Source organism: Phoca vitulina, unplaced genomic scaffold (genome assembly GCF_004348235.1).
Source record: "Phoca vitulina isolate PV1807 unplaced genomic scaffold, GSC_HSeal_1.0 scaffold7, whole genome shotgun sequence".
Taxonomy (NCBI): Eukaryota; Metazoa; Chordata; class Mammalia; order Carnivora; family Phocidae; genus Phoca; species Phoca vitulina.
Genome location: NW_022589710.1, coordinates 13,748,906 through 13,758,667, shown reverse-complemented (window position 1 = coordinate 13,758,667; position 9,762 = coordinate 13,748,906).

The window sequence follows — 9,762 nt, the reverse complement described above, 5'->3', positions numbered from 1 at the left end:
AGTAGTTTCATAAATATGATCTCTTTTAATTCCCACAACAACCCAGTCGGGTAGGTTGAACAGGTAATATTATTCCCATTAAATCCATGGATCTTAAGGCTAGAAAGGACTTGAAGATCTATCCTGCAGATAAGAAAACATGTTCAGAGCAGCCAGGTTGACACAACTGGTAGAGATGGGACTAGAAAATCTCATTCTGACCACAAGACCCATTGCTTTTCTGTTACATCATGATCCCACATCTATTTCAAGTAGGGAAAACTGAAAGGGATCATTTAGTCTGCAGATGATCACAAGGGAAGGAAGAACAAAGTGTTCAAGGGTTTCAAATAGTAGAATGGAGCACATCAACTGAGACTCTCACATTCAAGGTTATGGACGTGTGAGGTATAGAACCCCTTAGACCATGTGCCAGTGTGCTAGAGGAAGCAGCGGCAAAAAACCCCACAGTCAGACTCTCCAACTCCAAGGGAACATTGGTTTCCAGTCAATGCATCCCACCTGGCTTTCTCAGGGGATGCCTAGGTCTGGAATTTCAGAATCTTTGAGAAGGAAGGTCATCTCTAAAACTGACTGTGCTACATAGGGCTCCAACTTTAGTCCAAAATCTTGAAATCCCATTAGAACAAATTCCACCTAGAAGGAAACCAAATTGTACAGTTTCCCCCCAGAATCCAAGCCACTGGATAGTTCCAAAGCAAGGACAAATTTCCAGCCCCTGCCTCCTCAGACCAACCCTTGGGTTAGCCCATAGATGTATAGGCAAGACTGGACAAGGTGACAACCCAACTGGGAAGGGGGAGAGGAACCATTTATTTTATAAGGAGACCCCTGTGTCTACCTTCATATTAAACAGCTGACATGGGAGACGCAAGGTGAGAGAGGTTGCCCAAGGATTGTATCGCAACCTCCTTGCCCCTTGTGAGGCAGGGTAATGTGTGGCCGCCTAGCTAAGCTCTTTACTTGGCAAGCCACCAGGCATTTGGAACAGACAACTGGGTCACCATGCCCCTGTGACATCAACACTGTTCAGACACTGGAGCAAGTAAGACAGGAATTTGATCCAAAGATTGGTTTTGGACAACCACACTCAGACTGGAAGGCTGAGCCCCTGAAAAAGATCTGTCTCGCCAGCTGGCCAAAATAAATATGTGCAAAAAGAAAAGAAAAGGGGAGAAAAGCAGATTATGAAAACTTTTTCCAGACGTGCAATTCTAAACCTTAAGTCCAGATATGCACTTTAGAAAAAAAAATGCCCTAGTCTTTTAAACTATTACATCTCTGGGAACAACTTTATTTTACTTTAAATTTCCTTTGATTCAGAAAATTGACATAGAGAGAGATCAAGGAACTTATATGCATTTATGAAGAGGCTTATTATTCGGAGCATTAAAGCACATTAATACCAGACTGAAATGCATGTCAGTTGATTATGACTAATACAAAACATGCGTGAATACCTTCTATATCCTGGTAGTTAGCACTGACTTTTTGTTGTAAATTACTAAAATCCATGTTCACATTTTAAAACGTTTCTTTTTTGAGAGGTTAAATTCCCCCCCCCCATGTTGTTTACTTATTTCAACAAACACACATCAAATACCCACTCTTCGCTGTGTAATTCATTACTGAATTCAAGACTCCTCAGTTTTTATGCCGTGGCAAGGAAGAAGAGACAGAAAATGAAGTTCCCCATGGGGAAATAGCTTTGAGACCTGACTGTTCACAATGCTAATTTTCACGTAACTTAGAAAAAGTGCATGTTGAATTTGGAAAGGTTTTAATACTCCCATTAAGATGAAATGGGTATAGTTCTGTTTCTGCTCATAATGAATATTGTCATCTTCTTGTATTTTGAAATGGTAGCATGCATTGGTTGTTTTCAATCCCACAGTCTCAAAGACAACCTCAGAGAAACAAAATTGTCATGAATAATATATTAATTATTATGTGCTAGAAGTTTAACAGCAATGATATTAACTAGTAAGTAGACCCTTAAAATCTTCAATGATAAAGAAATAATCATCAAAGTACTATAATACTATGGAAAATGGAAAACATATTCTTATAATTAACTGCTGTATTCCCCTGTTCCAGTACTCCTGGGCCTAGGAGAGCAGAATGTTCATAGCCCGTATTAGCATCCATATCCTAAATAGCTTTTTAATTGTTCTTCTTTGGTTAAATTATGTCACATAAAACCTCCAAGAGAAATGGAAAAAAAAAAAAAAAGAAAGAAAGAAAACCACAGCAATGAACAAGACATATAAAGTTTCCAAATTCCTTCCATAGCCTTGCTGTTACCTTGCCCATTACCGAGCATGCTTTCAAAGCAGCCACTCTGACCTTTCTCATGAGTATCTTTTGAGAATCACAACTGTCATAAAAGAAAAGAGATCTTATTAACCAAGAAAGTTCATGTTCCACATAAGCCTCACACATTAAATATTGCATAATCCATTCACTAGGGAGCAGTAAAGATCAATATTCTAAGTACGATGATCTTAGATAAGCTTAAATGAATGTTGTTTTTTATATTTGAATAATAATGAAACACTTCGAACCCTAAACTATGAGTAAACATTTTAATACAAAGCACATAAACACTTTCCTTATTTTTGACAATTTATTTAACTGTTAATTATGCCCTTGAGCCTGACCCATTTATACACAAGTTATACTATAAATGAAAGTCAAAGAGACACCTTTATTTGGGTTCCACACAGCATAACTAATTTTCCATATCAAAGGATATTTATGCTTCTTTGTGACAAATTGAGATTGATGGGCGAGGTGCTCAGGAATATCAATCTTTATGTAACCTGCCCGGGTTACTGTTGAATACCAAATTTCTCTATGCAAATAAATAGCTAAAAATATCTTGTTTTGAAAATTCTCAAATCAAAGAAATGTGGATTATAGGGGATGAATAAAACAAAACTTTAAAAAATAAATCCACTCCTGTTGTATTGATGCTGGATCTATATGCTGCATATGTTTAATTATGTCTTAGTATCTGCTTACCCACATCAATCATGTCTGGCTCTATGGTAAAGTTCAGATTCATTACATTTCTTTAACAGCATCTAGCACAATATGATGCCCATATAATAAGAACCTTTGATGATGGTTACAAACTCCCAGCAGAACTCCCAATTACTACAAGAGTATCTTCCAAAAAAAAAAAAAAAAGCATTTTTTAACAAACTTATAATCACCAATAACAACAGATTCTCACACTGACTTGTCACTATTCTTAGGTATTCTTTCAGTCAGAAGGAAACTCTTCTGAGTAATGCAGTATTTCTCTAACTTGAAGGCACAGACAGAGCACCTACAGATTCTTTTTCTTTAAGATTTTATTTATTTATTTGACAGAGAGAGAGAGAGAGAGAGCACAAGCAGGGGGAACGGTAGACAGAGGGAGAGGGAGAAGCAGGCTCCCCACCAAGCAGAGAGCCCGATGCGGGACTCAATCCCAGGATCCTGGGATCATGACCTGGGCCGAAGGCAGACACTTAACCGACTGAGCCACCCAGGTGCCCCCACCTACAGATTCTGATTCTGATTCTGATTCTGATTCTGGGGTGAGGCCCAAGATTCTGAGTTTTTAACCGCTCCCAGGTGAGGCCAGTGCTGCTGGTCCAGGAACCACACTGCGTGTAGCCAGAACAGAGAATTATTTCTAGGAAACCAGTAAAAAGCCTCCGTACCCTACTGGAACATGCCTTGGATTTTCCTATAAAGATGCTCATCCCAAACACTACCTACCTGCTAAGCTAAGTTAAAGAACAACTTTGTCTGCTGTGACAACAGATCCTTCAAGTGGAAAATATAAAGCATTGGGATGCCTGGGTGGCTCAGTCGGTTAAGCGTCTGTTTTTGGCTCAAGTAATGATCCCGGGGTCCTGGGATCAAGCCCCACATCGGGCTCCCTGCTCAGCCGGGAGCCTGCTTCTCCCTCTGCCTGCCGCTCCCCCTGTTTGTGCTCTCTCTCTCTTTCTCTGACACATAAATAAAATCTTAAAAAAAAGAAAAAGAAAATATAAAGTACTAACAGTCTAGCCCTCATTTAAAGGAATTAAACATACCCTTCTCACACTGAAATATTCATCCATTAATCAAACATCAATGAAGTGCCACTGTCAGGCAAGGCAGAATAAAAAAGGGCACAAACCTTGTATTTAAGGAGTTTGCAGTATGGTAGGAAAGTTGAAACATCTTAACATCTTCCCCAAAACAGTTAACTATACCCCCACATAGACAGGAATCAATGTCCCCCAACAAGTGGAAAGCTGAGGGGGGTTGAGGAGGGGCTGAGGAGAGAGAGCTCACAGTTGTGTGAATCAAGACTACCGGAAGGGGGTGGGAGTCACCCTCCGAAAGATGAGCTGAGCTGAACATGCAGAGAGTGGGAGAGTGAGGAATGGTCCCACACAAAGGCACAGAGAGAAATTTGGGTGTTTTTGTTAACATTTTTATTTCTACAACCAAAATATTTGACATTTTAGAGCATGTTTTATTAAAAATGTTTTTTCAGGACTTCAAAGATTAGACTAGAACTTCTTGAAGCTCTAGAGTTCACCAAGTGGGGTTTCTGAACCAGCAGCCTTAGCAATATCCAAGAACTCCATAGAAATGCAAGTTTTCGGTCCCCACGTGGGACCTACTGAATCAGAAACTCTGGATCGGGGCCTGGAATTCTGATGAAACAAGCCTTCTACAATAAAGTTGGAAAACCACTGGGCTTCAGTATAGATAGGAATCTCTCGGGAGCTTATTGAAATGCAGAGTCCTCGGCTCCACTCCAGAGATTCGGACTTAGTATAATTGAGGTAAGGCCTCTAATATGCATTTTTAATAAGCATTCTAGCCTATTCGGACCCACGTGGACCACAGGCTCCACTTTGAGAAACACAGAGTTATAGTCTCAGAACAGGGTATAAAGGAAAGAAAAAAGGTGTGAAGAGTCAACACCCAGGGAGAAAAGAAGAAAAAGAAAATAAAACAGCTCTGTGTTTATCAGTATGAAACCAGCCAGTAAGGAAAGGGTTTGATACTGAATGCTCTGGAAAAAAAATTAGATCCAGAAAGCTGATACCTAAGTAGCTCACACATTTCATAAAGTTTGATGGACAGTTCTGCGAGGATTTTTTCAATAGCTATAAACAATTCCTCTTTTATAACAGAGGTCTCTGAGTAGGACTCCTCTTGACATTACAAGTGTAGAGAAATCACTTCAGTTCTTCCCTGCTTGATGCCCGAGATAAGCCACTGCTGTTTTTAAAAGACTGTCATTTATTGCTTGTGGGTCACAGGAGAGCTGAATGGCAGAAATTATTCTTAAAGCCTTGTCCTATTTAGAAAGCTGGGTCAGCACTAGCCATTTCTTCTTAGAGCGTCCTTTCTTTTTCTCATAAACTTTCAGGGATAAATCTCAGAGAGACTTAGTATCTAGAAAATAAAGTTCTAGTGCAGTAGAAGCTGCAGCCTTATAGCATAGTGAGGTTAGATACTAGGTGTTAAGGTTGAACTGTCCTCTCTAATCTTCCTCATTTTAAAACAAAATAAAACAAGACGAAATCAGAGAGGGAGACAAACCATAAGACACTCTTAATCACAGGAAACAAACTGAGGGTTGCTGGGGAGGGGGGTGCAGGGAGTAGGGAGATCGGGTAACTGGGTGATGGGCACGTGATGTCATGAGCACTGGGTGTTATATAAGACTGATGAATCATTGAACACTACATCTGAAACTAATAATATATTATATGTTAATTAATTTAATTTAAATTTTTTTAAGGGGGGAGGGGCTCCTGGGTGGCCCAGTCAGTTAAGCGGTTAAGCATCTGCCTTCAGCTCAGGTCATGATTCTGCAGTCCCGGGATCAAGCCCCACATCGGGCTCCCTGCTCAGCAGGGAGTCTGCTTCTCCCTCTGCCCTTCACCCCACTCACTCCCGTGCTCTCCCTTAAATAAATAAATGAAATCTTTTTAAAAAAATAAAAAAATAAAAAATAAAAGGAGGGGAAAGCCAATAAATAAATAAATAAATAAATAAAGCAAAATTGTATTGCCACTCTGGGTCTAGGTTATTCCAAACAGAAGATAAGACATGGAATTCCTGAAGTCCTCACAGGTGTCAAGAGACAGTGTTTCCAGGGCACAGATCTCCCCGAGACCTGCAGACCCCTGCCAGGTAACTTCTCTGTATTAGTCGGGGCCTCAGTGTCTGTCCTCCCGTAAGCAGCTTAGACTCGGGTGAAGAGCCAAGGCCCTGGAGTCAGATTGTTCGACCCCTTAATTGATGTGTGACTTTAAGCAAATTACTTAATCTTTTTCCACTTCAGTTTTCTCCTCTACAGAATGGGCATGTTAATCACAATAACTTCATGGAGTGCTTGTAATAATTAAAAAGAGATAATACATATATAGCATTTAGAAAAGGTCTTGACAGTTTGTAAACACCTAAATGTTATTATTACACATATTTTATATAGCATATAACAGATCTAAGGAGACATGAAGATAGCACTTAAAATATTAAAATACAGGTATCACTGAAATTTCTTTGAGAAGTGAATTATTCTAGTAAAAAATCCTTTTAATCAGAATCAAAAACAAAACAAAATAAGAAAACCTCAAAAAGAGTAGCTCAGCCTTTTTTATCTGGTTTTCTTGGTATTTTCATTCCGAAATATTCCTGAAACAGCATTTCTCAAATTTCTCAGGTTGCCTGGGTTTGTATTATGGCTCCTTCCTTAAATATGAGACCTTGATGAATCACCTAATATCTCTGGACCCAAATTTCTCCATCTGTAAAGTGGGCTAATGGGCACCTGCTGTGGAGGGATTCTCAGGAACAAGGTTGCTGTGTTATGGTGGTGGCGGTGGTTGCTGTTGTCTCGTGGTCCCCAAGAACATAGAGTGAATGCTGACCTCTATGGGTCGGTGGCACATCCCCAATCAGCCATTCAAAGGGGAGAAATGTCTTCAAGTGTCATTCAAGTCTTGTGTTTCACTGTTAAGATTCATGTGAATTTTTAAGGTTCTATTTCCATGACGTAGCTGTATCTTTTCATGTGCAGACGCTTAAATTGCTTTCCTGTTAAATTACTTTAATTTCTCCCTCTCTCCCTCTAGCACTCCCCAAGTAAAACTGATATTCTTTGGCTGCCCAATTATTTCCCCTGTGGTAAAAACATCCCAGGTTCGGAACCCTAGGAGAAAGTTCTATTCAAAATTCACATATTCACAATCAAGCTGCAACGAGAAGCCTAGTCTATTAAGCTATTTTCTGGATTGCCAAGGATTTTTGGTTCTCAAACATTCTTCCTCCACCTTGACGACTCACCATCAAAGATCCAATATAGTAAACGTACAGCATAGGAATTGAAAGCAGGAGATGCAATACAAGAGAAGCCAGCGTCCCTCAGAGATGAGAATGTGCCGCAGAGCTATTACACAGCTCATACATTATTCAGGGTCAATTGCATCCAGAAAAATTGTGTTGAGATGTCTCCCACATTTCAAAGGCACAGAGTTGTACCACAGAATTTGCAAATTTTCTGAATAGGGCTCCAAGACCTGAATAAAATCATTGTTCTAGACCTCATCTCTAGATTTTGTGTAATAAATCACCTTAACTTAGACACAAAAATTCTTACCTTGGTCTTCAAATTCAAAAGAGAAATTTGTTCCTAGCTTATAAAGCAAACATACCTACACGGCAGTCTCCCAGTCTAATAAATTCAGAATATTGTGATTTATAACAATATTATAATTTATATTTATTGTAATTTACAAGTTTTAAAAAAACTTACTACTGTGTAATGGTCATAATGCCATAAATTCTGAAGTTAAATTCCCAATTACCTTTTCTTTCTTTAAACAGAAGTCAAGCTAAGTTGATTCATAGACTTATGAAGGTCTCCTTTGGGAAGGTTATAGAAAAAAAGAAATGTTTCATGCAATATAACTAGGGATTTATTTCTTAGGCCTTAGAGCCACATAAATAAAAATCATACTTTAAAGTGTCAAATTATATATATAATATAAATATATGTGTGTGTATATATATATATATATGTATATAGTGGCATTAAATGGAATTGTCTAACCTAGTAGCCAATTGAAGTAAGATTAAGGAAAATTTTCCTATCTGGAATGTAAATGATGCTTTTTCCAGTTAGTGATTTATTCCTTCTAAGTGATGGTTATAAAATTACGAGTATCATCAGCATAAACCACTAGTCAGTTTAGATTCCTTTCTCTATTAAAATTTGTGTCATGAAGTTGACACAAATATGTTGAGGCAAAGATTTCAGGGATTAAGTTTTTTTTTTTTCTTTTCATCAGAGGCTTTGTAGATCTTTCTACTTGCAGAGAAGCATCTCAAGTAAAGCAAAATCACCATACGAGTACTTTCAAACTAATGCCTTCTCCTTTTGCAAATAAATTAAAATTGTAGGGCTGGGAAGATAAAAGACTTCAACTGAATCATAGGTTTAAAAAGCAAATTTTATATTTTTCTTGGAAATTTAAGTGACTATGATCACTACACTATATATTTTAGAAAAAGATTTTTTTTTTAAGGCTAAGTTTTTTCGAAGAGATGGTCATGGTTCAAACATGGACTGAGACGCTTTGTGGGCGGGGCCTGCCTGACGCACGTGGACCTCTAAAGGGACGCGCCTGCCACCGCCAGATCTAACTCAGAGCCCCCTGTGGGCACTCAGGGAAAAAGAGCAATGTGCATCTTTCATAGTCTTAACTGTTGCCTCAAATAAGCTATTTAACCTAGGGGGCAGGGGACATAACTTTATATTTTTCCTACTATAAAATCTAGACATGCTCAACAATTAAAAAATAAATCCAAGAATGCGGGAGCCTGGAAAGTGAAAAATCAAGGTTCTCTTAAACCTCCCACGTATCCTCTACCAACAAACCCTACACCAGCAATCTACTCTCCACAGGTACTCACTGCTAAAGGCTGGTGTAAAAAATCATTTACAACTTTTATGAAAATGCAATAGGTATATTTTGTATATGTACAATTTTACAATAAAATGGAATTATACTATAAATGTTCTATATGTCCACATAGGAAGCCAAATTATCACTAGAAGGTTTCTTTGCTAGAATAGAATCTGAAAGAAAAGAAGCAGTTAAATTGCCTCAGTGGTTTAGTGGATTAAAGCTATAACAGTGGTATGCTTCATTTACTTTATGGGACTTTACCAACTAATAAGAAGGTCAAGGGATGCCTGGGTGGCTCAGTCGGTTAAGGGTCTGCCTTTGGCTCAGGTCATGATCCCAGGGTTGGGCTCCCTGCTCAGTGGAGAGTCTGCTTCTCCCTTTCTTTCTCCCTCTGCCTCTCCCCCTGCTCGTGCTCACACACTCTCTCTCAAATAAATAAATAAAATCTTCAGAAAAAAAAAAAGGTCAAAAGATCAGAACATTCCCATCCACTCTCTAGAGCACCCGTTTGGCAGACAGAGCCAAGAGCACACATGTAAATGTTTGTGGTGGGACCATTCCCTCCCCCTATGCTAGGTTCAGTGCACACCATGCCCCCTTGATTAGCACGAACTTTCTCACAGAAGAATCATAATTAAAAATTTGTTATAATCTCTTATTCATTATCCTTGATTGGGTTATAACTTGATTATGTCATAGCATCACCCAATTATAAAAATTACAATGATCAGCCTGGGATGTTGACACATGATGATTTCAGACATTTCGCCCTCATCACCTTGAC